Here is a 23973-nt window from a genome sequence, read left to right as displayed (position 1 = left end):
TAGTTGATTCTCTTTATGTGGTAGTGGGGAGATGGGAGAGCATTTAAAAATCTCTTTAAACTGTCTGCATAGCAATGAGATAGACTGCATGGCCGAGTCATTAACAGATACAGCATCGCTCTGGTACCTAACTTAAAGTTTTCCCCCATTTGCTTAGAATCTCTAATAAGTTGTGTTAATTGCCTCATGCCTCAGGTTCCTCCCTTCTAAAATGGAATGCATGATGTGAATTTTAGACTACTCAAAGACAGGGTTTTCTGAAGTGCCATGAGCCCACCTCTGTGCATGCAGTAAATGATTTTGGAAATGATACAAACCTCTTTACATTTTAAAAGTAATAATTTTCTTGCTAACATACATCAGGAAAAGAACTGCAAACGGCACAATAGATCCATGATTTCACAGATATTTTTGCCTAGGATGAGGCTCAACTAGGCATTTAAGTTTAGAATGTGAACAAACTTTAAAAAGAATATTCAGCAAATAATAATAAAAGTGAACATGGCAAATAAAAACTAAAGTACAAGCTTGGCAGCTTAGGAGGGGCAATGACAGCAGAGAAGTGGTTCTTTCTTTTTTATTTTATTTTTTGAAAAGCTCTATTGTGTGGGCCTGAGGTTCCCAATGCTGAATGAATCACACTGTCATCATCAGTCTAGCAGGGGCTTCTTATCCTCTGGAGATCACGGCCTTTTTTGATAATCCAGTGAAAGTTATTGATTTCCCCGAAAAATGCATATTATCATATACAAACACATTTCTGCATACAATTTCTGGATTTCCGGAACCACTTGGAGTCCACCAATGGACTCTTAGAGCTTTGGGGTGCATAAATTCAGGGTTATGTCCACTTGCATGACAACTCCTTCTCTGCTTCCTTAAGTTCAAAGGTCAGTTGAGCCTTTAAGCCACACCTTCTATTCATGCAAGGAACACCGTCTTCCTTCGATGCCTGCCCAGGACAAAACCACCAAGCCTGCTGGCTACAATCATGTGTGTAATAGGGAAAATATCTGCTCTCTTCCCTTCCTCCCCACTTTTTAAAAATCAGAAATAGTACAAAAAGTTCTACAGTTGAGACCTGTTATTGTTTGCTCCAAGCCAGACAAATCAGTGTCTTTCCATTTTCCATGAGAACTTGGAAACAGAGGTGCATGGTATAAAACTCAGGAAAGGTTCCTTTTTTGTCACTTCTGCAGAGATGGGTGCTGGCTGCAGAGACATGATCTGTAAATGCTTTTGATGATATTAATCTCTTCAGCAAACTCCTTTGGAGCTGAAAATGCTCTGTTTTAGTCAATCACTTCCATAATCCATTTTCCTCCCTTTTCCCCAAATACCCAGTTATTTGTGAGAAAGCAGGTGGTAATAGTAATAAGAAGAGCAATGGTGACCACCTGCACTTAACACATCCCAGGCATTGTATCACCTCCACTCCAGGTTTTATGTGTCCCTCACTTAATATCCTCAACTCCCTCATGAGGCAGGTGGTAATATCTTCTCCATTTCACAGATAAGGAAACTGAGGTTACAGAACCAGAGAGTGCCAGAATCAGTAATCAGAACCGGGATGGCCTCACTCCACACCTAGGAATTTTTTCTTCTAAACTCTGAACCTTTTTTTGTTCTAAGTAGTGAAACTTTTTACCCTGTCCCCGCCTTTGTTGTTCCCATCCTCCCCCATCCTGCCATCTCCAAGAATTTTTGTCCAATTATACTAGCCAATATAGATGTATATCTCTCCTTATTTTTAAACTCAAATGGGAGCTCACGATCCAATTTCCAGGACTTTGCTCCCTTCCCCCATTTCCACTATAATTGAGGAGCTCAGTTCATAGCAATACATTAAGAATGTCCTTATTTTTTAAAAAAGCTTCATAGTATTTCACTGTAAGGCTATATCATAATTAAGGGATTTAATATCCTATTGGTAGACATTTTACGTATAGCATTGCAATAAAAACCTTGTAAATAAATCCCTTCACAATTCGGTGAGGATATATGTAGGAAATAGTCCTAGAATGGAATTGCAAGGTCAAAAGGTGTGTGCATTTGTAATTTTTCAATATCTTGTCAAATTGCCCTCCACAGACCTTATACCGACTTTCAATTTGACCATAATATATGAGTAACTTGCAGTATTCTGGATGATTTCAAGGTCTTTTTCTATTCCCACATCTGTAAGTATCATCTTCTCTGAAATGTCTCAAATTGTTTTAGTAAAAAGAAAAACATAAGGCTTACATTCAGTTTCTATCTCCTGGTCACATACACACATATGCAGAATTTTTCCTGTTGTGAGGTTTCACCTACTTTGCTTAGAGCTCCCCCTAACTGCCAAAGGAAGCTCAGAGGATAAATGGTTTAAGGACTGACTCTCAGCAAGTTAGTCCTGGTGGACCCACCTAACCAGCAGACAGTTGATCTCCAGTCCACTTGTCACTAAGCCCTTCCATGGAGTTTCCAGTAACATCTTCTTCCTCCCAATTCCTAGCCCTCCCTCTGCTAAGTCCACCATCAGGCGTGCCCACCACAAAGCCCCCTGACTCCACCTTTCCTGATGGTTTGCACCAATTCCATCTTTGCTGCCATGCCACTCTATTTCTTCTTCAGGTTAATGACTGCTGAAATCTAAAACAGCCCCTCCTCAGGAAGCAGTAAAAGTGCTGCTTGGAATAATAGAAACCAGTCTTGAAAGAGCTCTTTAATTCATCAATATTTTCACTTAATTAAAACCCCAAAGAAGTAATGATATGCATAAAAATTCAAGATGATAGAATGAGTAGTGACCAATACCTGGTAAATTAATATGGATACTTTAAGTATGAACAATCAGAAAGTATCTAAAGGATGGAAGGAAGCACCCTCCCTCCATCTCTCTTCTACACAAATTCACATCCCTCCTCTTCCTTTAAATTATTTTTAGATATCAATTATGTAGCAAAGAAGAACCAGAAGCAGAAGAGCCAGAACTTCTCTTCATAGTAATAAGGCTTTGTCTTCATAGGAACTCAAGTTCAGTTCAGAAACTTTGAAATGTGGTTTTAAAGGCTTTTGTGTGTCAACTGTTAGTGAATCACACAAAAGGGGCCTTTATTAATAAACATATTCTGTTCATTATAAAGAAATGAAAGCCTCAGAATAATTTGCCAAATGTTTAAAGAGAAAACAAGAAACAATGTGGTAAACATATCAGGACTTGATGAGCTGTCTAGGTAATTGGTTGTTTCTGTGCACCTGGTTCTAAAGACAATATTTAATGTGTAATCTGTTTCATTTTGCTTGGGGAAGTAAGTGTAACTCTACCCCCTGGATCACATCTGCATTAAAATGAGGGGAGGCAGTCTTGTTTCAGTGAGTGGAAATTTATGCACATGAGTTGTCTTTTACATGGAGACAGCAATTATACCCCTAGAAATGCAGTCTGTGGGAGAAAATGACATATTCAATGCTGGGGAACAAAAGCCTAATGTGAAGGGGACATTAACAAGGTTGGGAACCCCTTCCCAACAATTAACATGATCATTTACAAAATCTGCAATCTATAAAATTTTTTAAAAACACATTTTTCAAAACAATGTGTTTTTTTCTCCTTCTTGCCCACCCGGCACCCCCCCCCACCCCCCGCCAAAGAAAAGAAAAAAAGATTTGCAGCAACCATGTAGAATCTATTCCCCTGTAACAAATATTTTTAAATCACTTTGGATGTATTTAAGAACTGCAATAAACAACTCCAGACAGTGGTAGGTGACCCCTGGCTTAGCAATCTTGTAAGGACTGAGGGGAAAATGTGGCCAAGAATTTTTTCGTTTTTCTGAGGAAGTTGTGTTTGAAAGCAACAATTCCTAATCAGTTCTTGAAGACAGGAAGATTACATATATCACATGTAAATACAAATCTCTAATAGCTAAAACTGGTTTTCAAAAACTGATTTGTTGGTTGACATGTTAAAAAGTACAAAGCTGGAGCCACTAAAATGGATTTAAGTTTTGTTTTTTCTCTCCGTCTTCTCTGGAGACTCTAAGAAATGGACGAGGGAAGATGTGTTTTCAGCCCTCATTTCCCCTGTGTCCACTTCACCTTCATGCTTCCTGGGAACATATAAACTACCAATGTTCACATTTTAATTCGAGTACTAATTATATCACCCACAGAAAAATGTAAGCCCTGCATAACCTAACTAGGTTTCAGTAAAGAAATTTGTTTTTGAGGTTTTCTAAGTTTCTAATGCTTAAGCTTAATTTTTGGTGCATTTTCATTTGATTAGTTTTGTTTCAAATTCAAAGCACTAGTCCTTTTTATTGATCTACTATGAGATTTTTCAGGGCTTCTTTTTTTTTTTTTTTTTTCTTTTTTCTTTTGTCTCTTTAGGGCCAAACCTGTGGTATATGGAAGTTCCCAGGCTAGGGGTCAAATCGGAGTTGTAGCCACTGGCCACAGCCACAGCAACACCACATCTGAGCCACGTCTGCGACCTACACCACAGTTCACTATAACGCCAGATCCTTAACCCACTGAGAGAGGCCAGGGATTGAACCTGCATCCTCATGGATGCCAGTCAGATTTATTTCCACTGAGCCATGACGGGAACCCCTTTTTTGTTTTTTTGAAAACTTGAGTTTTTCAATTAGTTTTGGTATATTTCAGAAATTAACAGTTAAAGAGTGACTTTAATGAGCCAAGTATTGGGGAAAAGCAAGCTGCAAATTCTAAACCCTGACTAATTTTTGGAAAATAGTAGGAATTTTAAAGGTAAGCAAACATGGAAGAAGTAAAATTGAAAATGCTTTTAGTACTTTTTTAACCACCAGAACATTAAAATCCTAGATATTGTGGAGTTCCCTTGTGGTGCAGTGGGTTAAGGATCCAGCATTGTCACTGCTGTGGATCTGGTTACAGCTGTGGTGTGAGGGTTGATCCCTGGCCCAGCAACATCCACATGCCTTGAGCATGGCCAAAAAGAGAAAAAAAATCATAGATATTGTAAAACAACATGACAATGAGATATATGGAAAAAGCACATGATAGAATAGGATTATATCTGAGTTTTGTTTTGTATTGATTAACTATCTCTTTGGGGGGGAATTCACTCAAGTTCTTTAAGCCACTGTTTCTTCTGTAGTTAAAAAGTAGGGAGTTCCGTTGTGGCTCAGTGGTTATGAACCTGATTAGTATCCATGAGGAATCAGGCTTGAGCCCAGGCCTCACTCAGTGGGTTAAGGATCCCATGTGTCGGTGAGTTGTGATATCAGTTGCAGACAGGTCTCAGATCTGGTGTTGCTATGACTGTGGCATAGGCTGGCAGCTGTGGCTCCGATTAGACCCCTAGACTGGGAACTTCTTTTTTTTTTTTTTGTCTTTTCTAGGACCGTACCCGAGCCATATGGAAGCTCCCAGGCCAGGGGTCTAATCGGACCTGTAGCCGCCCGCCTACGCCAGAGCCACAGCAACGCGGGATCTGAGCCGAGTTTGCAACCTACACCACCACCACAGCTCACAGCAATGCTGGATCCTTGACCCACTGAACAAAGTCAGGAATTGAACCCACAACGTCATGGTTCCTGGTCGGATTCGTTAACCACTGAGCCACGACGGGAACTCCCTAGACTGGGAATTTCTATATGCAGAGGGTGCCGCTCTGAAAAGATCAAATCAAAAAGAGAAAGCAAAATAGAGGTGGAGCCCAGTGATCTGGTTTGTTCAACCAAATCAGTGGCATCAACATCACTACCATCACTACCACCACCAACAAAAGTGGGTGGGGTTAGGGGAGGGAGAGAGGAGTAAATGATCTCAAAATTAAAGGGACTTAATAAAAAGCTAGACAACCAAATGATATAAGCAGGTATTAGATGGATCCCAATTTGATGAAAAATCTAAGAAAATCTAGGCAATTACAATCAATCTAAACGAGGGATTGGATGTACCAAGTAATCATTAATTTTGTTAGTTATGGTAGTGGCATTATGGTTGGGTAAAAAAAATGTCCATGTATTTTAGAGAGGCTTGCTGAAATTGTAGGAATGAAATCATATGATGGCCGAAGTTTAACTTTTAAATATTATCCTCACCTCCCAAAAGAGGTTGTGAAAGGGGCCATGGGACATAGTTGAAAGTCTGGCCTAATTGTGAACATTGTTTAACCTGGTGATAGGTATATGGGGTTTATTATTCTATCTTTTTCTCTCTAATGTTTATGTTTGCAAGTTTTCATTAAAAAGAAACTATAATATCATGAAATCTTAAAAAAAAAAAGTGGGGCAAAGAACAAGAAAAGTGGAGGCTGTTCTAAATTTTTCTAAGGCTGAATAGTGAGCACTATAAAAAATATAAAGCAATTTTTGTTTTGAGTTTCAAAGCCAAATAGTAGCTAACTAAGGCTGCAGTGTTTTTGTTTTGTTTTTTGCTTTCTAGGGCTGTACCTGAGGCATGTGAAGGTTCCCAGTCTAGGGGTCGAATCGCAGCTACAGCTACCAGCCTACCCACAGCCACAGCAATGTCAGATCCGGGCTGCATCTCTGACCTACAACACAGCTCACGGCAAAGCCCGATCCCTAACCCACTGAGTGAGGCCAGGGATCAAACCCGAAACCTCATAGTTCCTAGTAGGATTGTTTCCACTGTGCCATGGCGGGGAACTCCAAGGCTGAGTTCCGATTACTAAATTATACTGGTGCCTAGAACATAACTAACTGAAAATCAAGTAGAAGCAGACAATTCCTGGTAGAATTTGGGATGAACATTTGATTTGTCAATAGTCTTTGCTTGATTTGTCACCAGTGAACCCCGACTTTTAGCAGCAATAGACTAAGCTTTTCTAAACTGAAAGAAGCTCATCTCAGCTCTTTGAGAGGTTGTATGGAATGGCCTTTGCTGTGTGTTCACTCAGATCAATAAATTGTTTTTTTCTGTTCTCTTCACCAACTGGGTTATGTGGCTATTTTCTATCCAGGAATAATCACTGTCATCAATACTTTTTCCTTGCTGTTTGTGTATTTCTTTCCCTCCCAAGGTCCTGAAGAGATTCCAGTGTTTTCACATCTCACATGTTGAAACTCTAGTTTCCTAGCTGTGATCAGTATAACATCTTTAGCTGCTTTAGTGATAGGTTACTTCCTTCATTCCAAACTGGATCTCTGTGTGAGAAACAGGAGGATTTGGTAACCTTTTGTACTGTGTGGTAAAGCACTAGGATGAACTGAATCATAGTTAAATTTCATAGTTAAATTTCAGACTGTTCATTGGCTTCAAAACTCATGTTTGTCAAAGAGAAAAATGAAGTGTGACTTCGGTGCATCTTATGTGCCTGAGTATGTTTCGCCCAGTGTTGATATTACCTTTTATAAGGATGGATGAACTTGACTGAACACAATTTACCTGGCTACTTAACAAAAATCAAAACTTATTAAAACAGTTTTTATATTATTGGTAGTAAATACAGTATAATTTGGGGAGCTTTAGAATGAAATTGGTGAACAACTATTTTACTAAACTGTAAGGTGCTTCATAGGCTGCCCACCTCCCTCATCCTTAGCAATTTCTTTAGTAAAATAGAAATGACAGGAGTCCCCTTAAAGAAAGGCAGCTGGTCCCACTGCAAAAGTGCAAGAAATAATAAGTGAAAACCAAGTTAACCTTTAAAACTTGTTTATAGATTGGAATTTCTACCTGGCCAGTGCTCAGCAGGAAAGAAGAATAGAAAGCTCTTTATACTCTTATCAATGAAAATAACAGTAACATTCCAATGGAATAACAGGTAAAGGGCATTACCTGAAAGGAAAATTAGAAAAATACAAACAGTTGATATATGTATGAGCAAGGTACAACCTCATGAGCATTGAAAAGGATGCAAATTAAAACACAGTTTTTATATAAAAGTACCGCACGCTAACCCATTGCACCACTGGAGCTCCAAAACACAGAAGTTTTTAAATTTCCAAATTGGCAAGGATAATAGTGGTTGTGGTGGTAAAGACAGCAAATGGTGTGGTAAGATGGACAAGCTATAGGAAGCAGTTCAAATTACTTAGCAATTGGAAATATGATCTAGATTCCTACTTCGAGGAAATAATGAGATGCTGTAAAAGGCTGTGGTATATCCATAAGTTTAAATCAGTCAAAAAACTGTACTCTTAGAGAATTATCTAATGACCTGGGAAAATGTTCATACTGTAACTAAGACAAGCAAGAGAAAACCATGTTTATTTCCTTGTGATATTTAAATATATACAGAAAAGACCAAGACAAATTACCAAAATAATTAATTAATTAATTTATTTATTTTTTACCTTTTCTAGGTCTGCACCCGGGCATATGGAGGTTCCCGGGCTAGGGGTCTATTTGGAGCTGTAGCTGCCAGCCTACACCAGAGCCACAACAGCAATGGATCCGAGCCACATCTTCGACCCACACCACAGCTCACGGCAATGCTGGATCCTTAACCCACTGAGCAAGGCCAGGGACCGAACCCGCAACCTCATGGTTCCTAGTCGGATTTGTTAACCACTGCGCCACGACGGGAACTCCAATTTTTAAAATTTTTATTATTTATTATTTTTTAATTTAATCTATTTATATCAGAAATAGCAAAATTAAGTGATTTCATCTTCTTTGAAATCCTTTTCACTATTTCCTCTGTATATTTTCATAGTGAATATTGCACTGTTTTCATTTTGTTTCTAATAGATTTATTTTTATTATATCAGTACCAATTATTACAAAGTTTTAAGGAAATACAAGAATAAAAAGTATAAATATTGTGAACTGATGTGCACAGGGTATCTTTTGGGGGTAATGATAAAACTGATTGTAGAATGGCTGTAAAATTGTGAATATGCTAAAAACCATTGAACTGTACACTTGAAATGGGTTAAATAGGTTAATTATATGGTAAGTGACTTATTCTTCAGTAAGGTTGTCATAAAAACCAAAAAAGTATGGAGATTACCTGCTTGCCAAAATTATCGCTGTCAGCATCTTACTGCATAGCCTTCCAAACTCATTTCTGTGCATCATACATATTTGTTTAAAGACTAAAAATCAGATTGCACCATGCATATCATTTTAAAAACATTTTTAATTACAACATGTATAACTTTATAATCAGAAAGTATAGTGGAACCCAAGGGTGATTAGGAGAACTGAGTTCCAATTCCAGCCTCACCTTAAGGAGCTGTGAGACCTTTTGGAGTCACGTGACTTTTCAGGGACATACTTTTTTCTTGTAAAAGGCAGAGCTGGGACTTCATTGAGATATTGTCCCTTCCAATCTTAGACTATTGTTAGGCTGTGCTTCCCTGAAGGGGGACACAGTGTTAGTTGTAAAAACTTGTAATTACTTCATTGTAATAGCAAAGACTATTTATCAGTAGGGACTGGTACTCTTGATATGTTGGTAAGTAAAGAAAGCAAAGGACAGAAGATTGCACAGTATGGTGCGATCCGTGTTAAAGCAAAAGAAAACGTGTGTAGTTTCATATGTCTACAATATATCTGTAAGGATATGTAGAAGCTGGCAGTAAGAAGAGGGTGGGTGGCTGAGAAACTGGTGATTCTGGAATGTACTTTTCGTTATACAATATATCCTTTTGTACTTTCATGCTTTGTTCTTTTAAATTTTTATTTTATTTTTGTATTTTTTGGCTGTGCCCACAGCCAATCCCAGGCCAGGGATCAAATCTCAGCCACAGCTGTGGTAATGCTGGATCCTTAACCCACTGTATCTTTTTTTATTTTAATTTTTTTCTTTTTATGGCTGCACCACATTTTATGGAAGTTCCCAGGCTAGGGTTGAATAGGAGCTGCAGCTGCTGACCTACACAACAGCCACAGCAATGCCAGATCAGAGCTGCATCTGTGACTATGCTGCAGCTTGAGGCAGTACTAGATTCTTAACCCACTGAGCAAGGCCAGGGATGGAAGCTGTATCCTCATGGATACTAATTGGGTTCTTAACCACAGAGCCACAATGGAAATGACCCATTGTATTTTTTCTAAAAATAAAATAATTATTCAGGGAATCATCTTGTTAATGAAGGAGTATAGATGTTTTGGGTATAATGATAAATGACCTTAAGCAAACTTGTCACTTACTCCCCTGCTCAAATCCCTTTAATCACTTCCCTGACTTGGTTCTTGTGAGACCAGAATGAATGGGCTGGGCCACCTAGTCCTCTATGGTCATTTCACCATATATTCCTTTCACTTCTGTCACACTGGCCTTCTGTCGGTTCCTAGAACATCTTAAGCTCTTTATCCCCCAAAATGTCAAACTTAGCATCGACTTCAGTCGTGGAATTATGAAACTCAGGGATCTCCAAAATGCAACTCACTCCAATTTTTCACAGGAGGAGGAGCGAGGCTGAATAGGCTCTACAACCTGGTTACCTGCTTAAGGTCACACAGCTACTTCTCTGCTATATGTAATTAACCTTAGCAGCTGATCTCTGAAGTTTCATTAAACAAAAGTAGGTTAATAAAAAGGAAGCCTTTGGATTTTAGATATTGGTGAAGTGGGGCTATGCTAGGACTTGGAAAATTAATTTTATTTCTTATTCATGAAGATGTCTTCATGATGCCAGTGTTCAGAGTGACCAATCAGGCAAAAGAATGCTCCTTAAAAACAAAAAGCCACTGCAATGGTGTTCTACCAAGAACTAGACAGTTTTATTCAAAATATATTTGTTGAATTCTAGGAAGAAATTAATTTGGTCATGCTGAGGGCATTCATCCACAGAAATAGCTTTTAAAAATCCACATCTTCACAATATAGCTAAATTAACCATAGTTAAGTGAATTAGAAACTCAAGCAACTTCAGAATGTGAGCAAGACCATAGACAGGGCTGATGGGCATCTTTTTTCTTTTTTTTGTTTTTGTCTTTTTAGGGCCACACTAAGGCATATGCAAGTTTCCAGGGGTGAACTGGAGCTGTAGCTGCCGGCCTATGCCATAGCCAAAGCAATGTGAGATCTGAGCTGAGTCTGTGACCTACACCACAACTCACAGCAACGCCAGATTCTTAACCCACTGAACGACGCCAGGGACAGAACCCACATCCTCGTGGATACTAGTTCTTAAACTGCTGAGCCAAAACAGGAACTCCCAACCAATCTTTTTTTATTTCTTCCATAGCTTTTTACCTAGAAAATCCTTTCCCCAACAAATCTACATATATTTGCTTTGAGTTAATTGATAATTAAAAAAATGTTTAATTCTTTATTCCTTCTGGAAATATTTTCAGGAATGATATGAGAGGACGGACTAATAGGATTTTGGCCAAGTGCCTCAACATTGTTTAATGAATACTCCTTCCTTTCTGCAAAGGTTGTGTGACGCCCGTTTTATCACATGGTTGGCTCATGGCTGCACACTGGTTTACACGCAACCTGCTAAGTCAGGAGTGACTGGATGAACTTTCCCAAGTAGGAAGTGACTGCATTCAGGTTGAAAACTCCTATGTAGTGCCTACAGTTCTTTGAATATGGTGGATGGCCAATAAAGTCTTGTATGAAATGAACAATTAATGAGTCATTCATATACCTGGGAAAGTTTAACTGGAAGATAAACAAGTGTCTGTCCTGACTGGTTAAATGTTTACCTTTTGAAGAAAAGGGTGCCAGTCCTGATAGGATTTTTTTTTTCTTTTTAGAAAATTATTTATTTATTTATTTACTGGCATATGGAAGTTCCCAGGCTAGGGGTCAAATTGGAGCTGCAGCTGCTAGCCTACACCACAGCCAATGCAATGTGGGAGTCTGTGATCTACACCACAGCTCATGGCAACACCAGATCTTTAACCCAATGGGCAAGGCCAGGGATGAAACTCGAGTCCTCATGGATACTAGTTGGGTTCGTTACCACTGTGCCACAGGGGGAACTCCCCTGATAGGATTTTTTTTTTTTGCCTTTTTTTCTGCCTTTTCTAGGGCCCCTCCCACGGCATATGGAGGTTCCCAGGCTAGGGGTCTAATGGGAGCTGTAGCCGCCGGCCTACACCAGAACCACAGCAATGCGGGATCTGAGCCGTGTCTGCAACCTACACCTCAGCTCACGGCAATGCTGGATCCTTTAACCCACTGAGCAAGGCCAGCGACTGAGCCCGAAACCTCATGGTTCCTAGTGGGATTCGTTAACCACTGTGCCACGAGGGGAACTCCCCGATAGGATTTTTAGTGGCACTTTCAGGTTATAATTTTCCCTTATACCCCTTATTCTGATTCAGTCATTTCAATCTTTGAAACATAATACTGGTTTCTTATGGGCCTCAGGGTGAGGACTAAACTCCGGATCTCAAGGTCTTTTAATTTTCCAAGAATAGTTATGATGCAGCTAGGTTAGTATTTCTCACACTTGAGTAATGTATAGATACATTCGAAAGGAAATAAAAATTCCATGGACCTTCAGTGATGCCTTAAATTATTTTTATAAAATTTAAATAAACAGTGTTTTTTGTTTGTTTGTTTGTTTTTTTTCAGCCTCACCCATGCCATGAGGAAGTTCTGGGGCCAGGGATCAAACCTGCACCACAGCAGAGACAATGCCAGATCCTTAACTCAGTGGGCCACTAGGGAACTCCTAAACTTTGTGTTCTTATAGGTACATAGCAAAAATGTTTAGTGGAATCATGGTTGCATGGTAGACATTCATGTGATCCAGTATGCATCATATTAATTACTTCAATATATTAATTTCTTTAAAAAATATTGTGACTGAAGCAAAAGCACAAATTTCCTGGAGAACTTGGAGATCCCCTAAGATTATGCATCCTGGTTCCAGTCTAACAAAATAGAAATGGGAGAGTCACTTTACAGTAAGTTTTACCATCCAACCCTCAAACTTTGCCCTATTTCTAAGCAGACTGGATGCTCACCCAGTCTTCAAGTCTCAACTTAAATGTAAACAACCACTAAACTAGATGGAAACTAATCTCCATATACTTGTACCCATTGTACAACTATAAAACCAAACCTTAACAAATTATGAACAAAACCATGAAACCAATGCTTCAGGTAATTTTATTTAATGAGACAGATGATACTGTCTTGCTGAACAAAAATGTCTGCTCACATTGTAAACAGGTACTATTGCCTGTTGGGAGCAGGGATTTTTTGGTTTGTTTTTGTTTTGGTTCTACATGCCCAAACCAAAGGAACAGACTTCTCAGAATAATTTGTTCATCCCTTCAACCATTACTCTTTTTTTTTTTTCTTCCAGAAACCTCTAGTAATTGAACTGCAGTACATCAATCCATCAGTATCCCATCAATATTCTTCTAAATAATTTGCTTCTGAAAGTTGATATATATAACTAACTTGTTTTTGCTTTGTAAGTTTTAATAAGCCATGTTCTTTTATACCACTATGTAAGGAAAACTCTTGGGGCCGAAAAGAAATGGCTTCAAGATGAGAGACAATCACTCAATGTAGTTACTTAGATATTTTAAATGAAATGATTTCCCAAAGTTACGATTTATATTCTGAATCGCAATCTGCAAAATTTTATGGAATAAATTCTCCCAATTTTATAGGAAAATATTATACAGGACTCAGGTTGCTCAAGACCCTGTTTCCTAATAGTTTTTGAAAGCTGTTGACTTTTAGAAATGAACATGTTGATCTGGGCGTAAAGGAGGAGGATATGCAGAAAACAGAAGAGTTGCCAATTCACAATGCAGCAGGCAATTAATTAACAAGAGTCGTGCTCCTTGAAACATATGATGGAGGAGATCTGTGAATCTTAGAATAACAGAAGATATATTTCCTCCAAGTTATTTTACTGGTGTGATTTTCCAATGGATTAGATGTCAGGGTAAGGCAGTGGTTCTCAACTGAGAGTCATCTCTAGGCCCACCCTCAACCCCCTAGTTTGGCAATGTCCAGAGACATTTTTGGTTGTCACAACTGTGGAGGGTATCCTATTTACATCGAATGGATAGAGGTCAAAGATGGTGCACAACCACTTACACTGCACAGGACAGCACACCACAACAATTATCCAGTCAAAGATGTCTATAATACCAAGGTTGAGAAACCCTGGATTAAGGTATCCAAGCCAAAGGACTATATTGGGGCTTTATCCTTGTGTGAGTGGGGCTTGTGTGAAGGGCTGTATTCTTGTGTATATTCTTGTTTTACACACACACAATTACTCAATCAGTTCATCTGTTACAAGGTCAGAAGAATTACCCAGAATCCTCCCAGAGAGTCTCCTGGAATACAACCTTAGTCACAAGAGGGTTGAGTTAGAGGGCTTTGCATTGAGCCAGCCACATAATAAAGAGATAAAAGGAACAGTTGAAAGCATAACAGGGTTCATTAGTTCATTTATTCACTTACTCAGCAAACCTTTACTGTGCCACTCTGTTAGGGATGATGATACACAGTAGACATAACCAAACCTGGTCCTTCCCCTCAGGGAGCTTACAGCCTAGAGGATACTATAAAGGTTCCTAAGAAGAGGTCAGTAACTTGAAGACTCCAAAAATGGACCGGACTGAGGCATATTTACACAACTTGGGAAGTTCCCACATGTATGTAATCTCATTTGAACTACACAATAAACCTCATGAGACAGGCTATATTCCCTGTCTCACGTTAAAAATGTGTCTTGGGTTAAAAACGTGCCCAAGATCATACAGTTTTTAAGTGGCAGGGCTGACACTTAGGTCTCTGTCACATTGTTCTACAGAGGGAGGATACATACAAGGATTCTTGTTTGATTGACCTGGAATTTCTTCTCCTGTTTCTCACCAATCATAAAGCCCTTCCCCTTATGGAAAAATGCCCCAGCCTTCTGCATCTTTGTGCTTATATAATACCTAGGTATTCTTTTCTAGCAGTTTCATGTATATTTGCTTTGTGTTTCTAATTAAATTGTCAACTCCTGACCTGCAGGGACCAGATCTTCCATTTTCTTTGCAACCTTTTGCAGTACAGCAGACAGTCACCCAGTAAATGCCTGCTGCATGAATGAACCTGCAGAGATAAAAATACTTTATGGTATTCCCAGTTATTGGTTTCACGCTTATATTTGGCTTTGTGATGGGGTTATACATTCTAAACTTCTAGAGGGTAGAGAAAATGGCCTGGTGCTTTCCTTACACTCTGCAGGCACCATGCAAAATTCGATCCTCGCATGCCTTTTTGATGCTCTGGATAATATTAGAACACTGGAGTGTTTTTGTGTATCCAAGGACCGAGGTTGTCAGCCTCTCTGTGGCGGGGAATGTTCCTTCCTTTCCACTGTAAGCTCTCATGGCGCCTAGGACAGCGGTAGGTTACCGCAGACCCCCGCCCCTGTACCCCCCCATTTTTTTTTTTTTTTTTTTTTAAATAAGGAGGTGTACTGCGAAAATGGCAAGCTCTTGCATAACCCCAGACCTTGAGGGGAAATGAGCAAAGTGGAAGGGGATTTGAAGGCAGGTCAGAAATGGCCTGGATGAGAATGCCGAGGCTTCTCTGTGAGAATCCAGTCGGCCAGGCAGGACTCCAACCGCTCGCAACCCGCAGTCCCGGGCCGGGGAGGCAGCCCGCCCGCCGGCCCGCCCACCCCGCGCGCCCCCGGGAGCTGTCCAGACAGCCCCGCCCGCGCCTACCTGGGCTCTCACCCCGCCGTGCGGCCTCTCTGCCTCCCACCCTGGCCGCGGGAGCCCGGCTCAGGCCTGCCCCGCCGCCTCCCCGCCTCGAAGGAGCCCCGCGGGAGGCGCGCTCGCAGCCTCCTCTGGGCTGGCCAGACAGCGTGGGGCGCGCCGGGGGCGGCTCGGCCAGGCTCGGCGGGGCTCGGCGGGCTCGCCCCGGGCCGGGCGCCTGCAGGGGGCGCGGGAACGGCCCCGCCCCGCCGCCTTCCCTCTCCCTCCCGGCTCCCTGGAACCGCGCCGGGAGGAAATGATGTGTTGCTGCCTGGTTAATCACAGCTCCAGACACTCATTGGCCGAGCGCTCCGCAGCCACTTCCTTCTCCTCCTCCTCCCGCTCCTCCCGCTCCCGCTCCTGCTCTTTGCAGCCGCCGCCGCCGCCGCAGCCTCCCCCTCGGCGCTGGGGGAACTTTTCTACTCTCAGTGACCGACTCCCCCGCCGCCCCCCGGCCAGCCCCCACCCGGCCCGCCCCGCCCGCTGCAGTCCTCCCAGCCCTGTCCGCAGCGCCTCGGGAAGTTTATTCCGCCCGCCCTCCTCCCCTTCCTTCTCCTCCGCCTCCTCTTCACCCCGCCTCCCCTCCCTCCCCCGGCTCTTTTCCCGGGGTGGCTGCCGCTGCCGCTGCCGCCGCTGTCTCTGCCAGGCTGCTCCTCGGCCAGCCGCACCGGCCCCAGGGCTGGAAAGCCCCTGGCCCCCAGCACCGGCTCGCCGTACCCGCCCGCCGCAGCCGCCGCCGCCGCCGCCGCCGCCGCCGCTCGGGGCCGGTCGCCCGCCCTCGGCCCCGCGGAGTTCCGGGCTCCCTCGCCGGCTGCACCGCCCCGCCCCGCCCCGCGCCGCGCCGACCTGCAGCGCCCGGCTGGCTCGCACTCCGCCTCCCCGGCTCAGCCCCCCGCCGCCGCGGGACCAGAGGTGAGGGCAGGTCGCCGGCCGCCCCTGCCAGAGACCGGAGGACCGTGGGAGGAGGGAGCCTAGGCAGGAGAAGGGGCAGGGAATGGGGGTGGGAGGGTGGGCGTCAGCGGTGCTTCCCCCTCGCTTTCATTCCTTTCTCCCCCAAGCCGATCCACTCTTGGTGGGGGAAGCAGCCGCGGAAAAAAACTGTCTTGCTGTGGCCCTGAACTGCCAGTGGGATATGGGAGAGGGCAGAGGCAAGGAGTGGGTGGTCGTGTGTGTGTGTGTGTGTGTGTGTGTGTGTGTGTGTATATGTATGTATGTATGTGTGTGCGCATATGCATGTAGTGAACTCCTTCAGGGTGTGCGCCTCTGACTTGTAAATCGATCTGGCCGCCTGGCCACGGGGCTCACCTTCCTAGCTGAGCTTCGTAGAGAGTAAAGGGATGGGCGAATCACCCCCCACCTTCAAAATATCCGTCTCTTCCAAGAGGAATTTTCTGCTGGAGAGACAGCCAATAAACTCTGCTCAATGCCCTCCCTCCCTCCGTTCTTCCTAGCTGCAGTTTCAAAAAGCTTCAAAGCCAGGAATGTGGGATTCATCTTCCGATCCCCAGAAGGCAAATGTGGTTACAGATGTTGCACGGTACTTTGCCAAGTTTAAAACCCTTCCTTCAACACTGTAACCAAAACAGTGAGGCTAGAACCTTGGGCGCGCTGATATATGTGGGCCTCGGACTGTTGGACTCACTAACCCGTCGGGTTCTTGAGTATCTCAGCTCTGCCCAGTTTGTGCCAGATCTGTCTCCCACTCAGCTCCGACCCCCCTTTTCCTCCGGAGTTTTGAACGCTCTTTGCAGGGGAGAGAAGCTATAGAGGAAGCTACTTAGGGAAAAAAAAACATTCAACCTCCTAGCAGAGGAAAAGTCTTGGTGAAAAAGTTGTGCTTAATACGGCTCTGGGAGAGAGGTAGCCAAGTAATACAGTGGATGTTAATTTTATTGGGCTTTCTTTGCTTTCTTTTTTGAAGTGTGTGTCTGTGATTGAGGTTAGATGATGAGAAAAGAAACTTGTTTCATAGAGATTTTTTGTATTTTCGAAAAGAAGCCCTGGCATTTAGACACAGATCAACCCAGTGGTTTTAAAAGAATCCTGTCCCAGAGATGCAGACTGCTCTGACAGCTCAAGGAAAGGCGGTGGCAAAAAATAGATACCACCTCCCTTTCCCCCCAAAAAAATTCTTCCTGGAAAGGTAGTGGTAAGAAATTTCAAGAGATGGGCTGATCCAAGTGGCGGGCCTTAAATGGAAACACTATAGTATGTCCTGGCACTTGTCTCTGGAGGTGGGTGGCTGGCGGTGGGGGGTGGGGGTGCGGCTTGGGCAGCCAGCAGACACCACCAGACTTGTGCTGACCTCATACACTGGCCTCTCCATCCACTTTTACAGTATGCTTGAGTATGAAGTATGAGTCCTCTGCATTTCACTGATGGGGACACAAGGCTCAAGAGGCTATCTTAGGCCTGGACAGGACTTGAATCACCTGGCTTCCAAGACCAAATCACTTTTGTGTGTGTGTGGTGTATGATTCAGTTGTTTTTGTTTTCTGCCCTGGGATTAAAAAAACAAGGCTTTTGAGGCTGAGATGTGTAGGCCTTAGATTGATGGAATTGTGTTGGGTAATCTAATTTCTACTGTCGCCCCTTGTAAAAATACTCAAAGGTGGTGAATGATGTTCTGATAAATTCTGGAGAGATGGCAAAAAATCAAGGGCCGGGATGGGTTCATTCTCTACGTTTCTAGCAGTATAAGTGTATTTTACCTGAATAGGAGAGAGTGGTTTTCAATAAAACTTGATATAGGTAGTAGTTGTACCACTTTTGTACCTTGGAAGAGAGTGAGCATTTGAATCTCAATAAGTTTCTTGTTACCTCTAAGTAACGTAAAAGAATACCAAGGATGGAGAGTAAAGATGGAGGTGTATGCCATCATCAGGAATGTAACTAATTCATTTCAGAAGTGAGGGATTTAATGGCATTAATAGTATAGTAATTTTTTTTAAAGTAGTGATTTAAATTTTGTGCAGATAGCAGTTATTGAATCAGTAAATGAAGACTATGCCTCTATCTTACCCTCGATTGCACTGAACTAGTCCTGTGGTGATCATGATAGGCTTTTAGGTAAGGTGGGTTGAGTAGTTTAGCCTTCTTAGGGAAGGAGGAGTGGGACAGAAATGGATTTGAAAAATGATCCTGCTATTCAAGGTCATGAGGTGAAGATAGAATCAATGCGTATATACTGTACTTTAGGCAAACAGGAGCTGGGTCTGGGAATTGTCCTCTGTGCTTGTTTTACCATTGGATCCCTGCCTCTTGATTTATTTTTATGTGTTAGAAAATTAGGGGGAAGTAAACTATTGATGGTAGCAAAATCCGTTGATGTGTTTTGAGTGAATTTAATGACAGATACGATGATTTGGGGAGGAGGGGGACTGGATACATGCCAGGCACCATGCTCAGCTCTTTACATGCCCTTTTTCATTATAACAAGCATATGACTTAGTATTATTTCATTCCTGTACAGTAAGAAATTGAGTCTTAACAGAATTGAGTTGCCCAAAGCTGTAGAGCTAGTCAGTGGTGGAGTGGGAATTTGAACCAGGAGTTTGTGGGACTCTGGAACCCTTGTTCTTGGCAGCTCTCACTGGTGTTTGCCAAATTTCATTCGTTCATATGTTGTCTTCATGAGTTTACCATAGCTAAGTCTATCTCACTTAGTCTATTAGTATTTTCCTTTAAAGCAACAACTCGTCTTAAAAAAAAAAAAAAAAAAAAACCTTAAAGATACGTTTAAACCTTGAAAGATTGAAAGAATCCATCTTTTAAGAGGAAACAGTACATCACTGCTGTATTTGGAAAGCCAGTTCACTTGTATGATTTGGAGATATCCTAAAGATGCATTCATATTTTTATTGAAACCCAAATTCAGGATACTGAATACCTGTTGTGTGTGTCTGTGTGTGTGTGTGTCTGTGTGTACAACTGAGAGAGAGAGTATGTGTGTGTTGCAGGGACCTGGGATATGGGTAGGGTGGAGGAGGTAGGTAGATGATACATTAGTGGTTGATTTTCTGGTTTTTGGATTGAGTGATGGGTTCATGGGTGCTTACTTGATTTTTAGACATGATACATACTATTTTTTGGTAAAAAGATAAAATTAAGCACATAACCATGAACATAAATATTGATTACTTGGGGAATATTTCACTGCACTATTCTCACTATAGACTTAGCTTGGTGCCTGTGTGAAGTAGACACATAAGAACTGTTGGCTGATTGACAAGACCCCAGGTGATAATTTTAAAGCAAGCTGATTGTTGTCATACCGGAATAAGATTGAGGTATGCCACCCTTCCCCATTTTCTTCTGTTTCTATTCCATTTTCATTTCCAATATTGTGACTAGAGTAAAAGGATGGGCTGCAGCATGGTTTCCTCTTACTATGGTTATAGGAGATAGCGGCTGGGCTAAAGCTGGCACTTCTCAGCATCACCTTGTCATATACATCTAGTGCTCAGGATGGGGCAAAGAATGCTGTCATGAAGTGTTAAAATGCTTTTGTTTTTATCCAGTGTTAAGTGGGACCATTCTGACCAGGACGCCTGCGTTTAAGTTAAAGCAGTGCCTGGCTAAAATCTTCACAGCAGTAAACTGGTGAGGCTGGGAAATAAAGCCATCAGAGATTTTAATTGGAGTCCACATGGTCTCCTGGTTTCCCCCTCAGTCCCCATCCCCAAGCAAATATTGGGCCCTGTGGCTTTATTCCTGGAAATGAGTATTTGAATTGGGTTTCCTGGTACAAAATGCCTTCTTTGATCTCTTGGAGTGAAAACTTTGTGTTTCTTTCTGTGGCCAACTCCAGCTCTTAGAAGAACCAAATGGAAGATTTACCTCTTCTTTTTTAGTACTTGGTCATGGACTGCTCTTGCTTGCTATGCTGATTTAAGAATCAGAAGTTCCAAGAATCAGAATTTGTCTGTTGGGAAGGGCCTTCAAATTGAAGACCCCTTATGAAAGAGCAAGTTGATGTGGTTGGCACGTCATAGCCTTTGGTTCAGATAGAAGGTAGTTTTACTTGAACTTAGGCTGCCAAAATTAACTAATAAGAGACTCAGCAGCTTCCTTTTTGCAATTGAAACAAATATTGCCTCCGCCCCCAATATTCAAACTGGCTGTACAGTCAAATAATATTCTTGCTCTCTTAGATGTGTTTGTGGCAGTCTGAGCTTGTTTATGTCTCTAACAACTCTTCTGTGATCCATGAGAGTTTTGTTTTCCAGAGCCACTATTACTCAGTTGTTTGATTTTTGGGTTTCAGTCTCTGACCAGCATTCCACTTTGCCCATTGGAGTTGCTTCATTATTTGCTCTGGGTATTTGACCTTTATTTCTGTGACTGGGAAAGTGACTTTAAATTTTAGCCTTTCAAAATTTTGTTGAGGTTCACAGATCAGGTGAGGTTTGTTTTTTGGAGGATGGGCAAGGTCACAGGGTTCCGTTTAGCACACGTGTCCTGCTAGGTTTGCAGAAGTTCAGTTCCCTCACCATAAGTCTAAGCCTTGGCGGTAATGTCCCTTTTCCCCCTATTTTTGGGGAGGGCAAAATCCTCCAGGGCTCAGAATGGTTTCACTGCAAGCAAGAATGCTTCCTGAATTTTGCCTTTTGACATTCTCCTAGTATGTGGTCATCTTCATTATTCATTCTGGGACTTGATTGATCTCTTCAAGGTCAAGGACTGTGTCTTATGCATCTTTTGTGTGTCTTTTGCACTTAACATTATACCTGGCCCAGACCACTCAGTCAATACATTACTTTTTTTCTTTGCTGATAGAATGAATGGATGATTGCACTTGAGGGGAGCAAAGGAACCCAGTACTCTAGACAATCAAGGAGGCAGAGTCAGAGAAGGTGATACCAGACACAATGGGTTTTAAGGATGAGTTTGGGAACCAGAGACGAAGGACACTCTAGGTTGAAGAAACTGTTTTTGATATCCCTTTATTATACTTGATACTGTCTTGTATCTAGTGAATTCAGCATATATTCTTTTTAGTATATGTTTCCTTCTGTGATTGATTTTGGATTTCAGGATGACACCTCTTTTTGAGGGAAGTATATCTCAACTGATTTTCCTATCCTGTAGAGCAAGGACTTCTGCAGTACCGTGTGTGTGTGGCTGGGACTCAAACACTTGATGAATTAACTCCTTGACTTTGACTATCTCCTGTTGCAGATATTCTCAAATAGTTGGCAGTGAAAATAGTGTGGTACGCAGTGCTCATGTGAGAACTGGAAGGTGAATGACCTCTTGGGGAAAACGAATAGAATCCAAAGTCAACTCCTCTTTCAAAAGTTTTTAAAGGCTGGTTTGAGTGGGTGTCCCATGGAGACCTTTCCCACTTGAATGTTTGATGACTAGGTGCCTTGCTCATCTTTGAAAGCCTTGATGGGCCTTTGTGGCCATCCTACAGCATGTGATGCCATTGAAAAGAAGACTGTTCTAGTTTTTGTTTCTTTTTCTTTTTTGACAACAACAGAAGAATTATTGACTGAACTAAAAAATAACCTTGAGTTTGATTAGAGGTGTGCTGAGGGCATAGAAAAAGGTAGGAGTGATCTTGGACAAGGTAGATATTATAGGTGGGATGATACTTGGAGTTTGGAGAGCAGGTACTGAGAAAAATGTGCCATCAAAAGAACTTGAGAAAAAGCATTTCTGGTGTGGAGGGGCTAGATAGAGGAGATAATCTTCAACCAAACTGAGCCTTCACTACTGTGGTGACTAATGAGCAGTGTTCACTTTGGGTGAAAATCCAGTGTGCTTGTTCACTCTCCTGAAGTGATAGTTTAATGCTTGTAACAAATGCCACTAAGAGAGCCAGAGCTTTTGGACTTGTAACTTGATGCCAGGGACTTATAGGAGAAGAGAACTATATGGAGGAACAACCAGTAGGAAGAAGAAGTGTAAGTGGTTTTCCAGAGTGACTTTTACCTTCCTTTTTGGAAACAAGGAAAATGGTAAGGGAAAACTGTGCCAAATGATCTTTTTTTGTATGCTTTTTTGAACTTGAAGAACTGAACTATTGTGCACAACAGGTGGCAAGAACAAACATTCTCTTATGTTATGAGTATGGCCTAGTAAAAAAAGTGGAAAATCTTAGTCCCCAGAGATTATATAAACACAAACGTTCTATTTCAGTGTTTTAAAAACATTTTTGACTTTCAGCAGTTCATTTTACATCATAACTGAGCATACACGCACACATGCATATTTAAAAATAAAGCTGAATTACACGTTTTACAAAACAATATTGCAATGCTTTCTAATTTCTCTTCAGTTTTTGTTACAAAAAATTCTGGTCTCTATCTACTAAATTGATTTCACAACTCGCTGATGGGTTCTAACCAGCAGTTTGAAAAAACCTATTCTAGGTATTGTGGAAATCAGCCTTAATTTGTTTACTGCATATTTGCTAATCTGGGATGTTGTTTTTCTTTTTGTGTGCGTCTCAGTCATTCTACAGATGTTCCGTAACCCTCTGCTCCCTCACCATCCCCCCACCCTATTGTTCTTTTCTCCATGTAGGGGTTTCTCCAAATCAGATTAAAGTGACTTATATGTGATTTGGACCAGCTTGAAGAGTGTATCATCATCTAATCCCAGTCAGCATTGAAGATGGGGCTAATTAATTTAAACTGGTGACAAGAGCCACCTAACTCCTTGTTTATTTAGATTGTATTTGAATGGGAGGATGACATTAAGTAATACAGGGATAGCAGATCATGTTCCTCAAAAGGGTGGGAGAGGTGGGGGAAGATGACCGCATACATTTATGTTCAGAAATGCAGCACCTGGTTAGTAGGGGACAGCTTTTTGCATTCAAAGATGTAAGTAAGAGCATGATCGTGTGTCAGTGGCCATCATGTTGTCATTGTCCTTATCATTAACATTTCCCTGCCTTGCTGATACTCCTCCATTACTCCTCCTCCTCCATCTTTTCCCTTCTTTGTCCTTTATTTATTAAGCATTTATCAAGTTCATTTAAACCAAGTTGATCTTGAGGTGCATTTGAGTAAAAGATTGAAAAATTGCACATGTAAGTATAAAGGAAAAACTCCGAGTATCTTGGTCACAAGATACAGAGGGATAAGGATCAGCCAACACCTTTAAGGAAGTGGCTGTTTGGCTGGCCTTGGAAAGCAGTACCAAGTGATGTTATCATTTGGAGATGTATCTATATGTATGTAGGTTGTGGAATAGGCAACATTCCAAAGCCAGAGAATGGGGCAAGTGAATATGAGGAGGTTGGCTTTTGTTTCAGAGCCAAGTTGTAAAAAATAAAATCTAGTTGTACATATTTTTCATCACTAGATTCAGACTCATTTCCTTGAGGTGCAG

The 23973-nt window shown here is 41.7% G+C and overlaps 1 protein-coding gene across 1 annotated transcript in view; it reads left to right on the top strand.

The window, feature by feature from the left end:
• Positions 1–15989: 15989 nt before the first annotated feature.
• The window catches only part of ACVR1 (activin A receptor type 1), a 141275-nt gene continuing 133291 nt past the window's right edge, over positions 15990–23973 (top strand). The window contains exon 1 of the mRNA XM_013984146.3: positions 15990–16539. The gene's annotated coding sequence lies outside the window, so the exon portion shown is untranslated. The remainder of the gene's footprint in view (positions 16540–23973) is intronic.

The sequence above is a fragment of the Sus scrofa genome, chromosome 15 (genome assembly GCF_054392235.1).
Source record: "Sus scrofa isolate SSC_HxYL_T2T_F1_AM1 chromosome 15, Sscrofa_HxYL_maternal_Yorkshire_Landrace_v2.0, whole genome shotgun sequence".
Lineage (NCBI taxonomy): Eukaryota > Metazoa > Chordata > Mammalia > Artiodactyla > Suidae > Sus > Sus scrofa.
The sequence above is the reverse complement of the archived record's forward strand: the minus strand, read 5'-3'. Positions and strand labels throughout refer to the sequence as shown.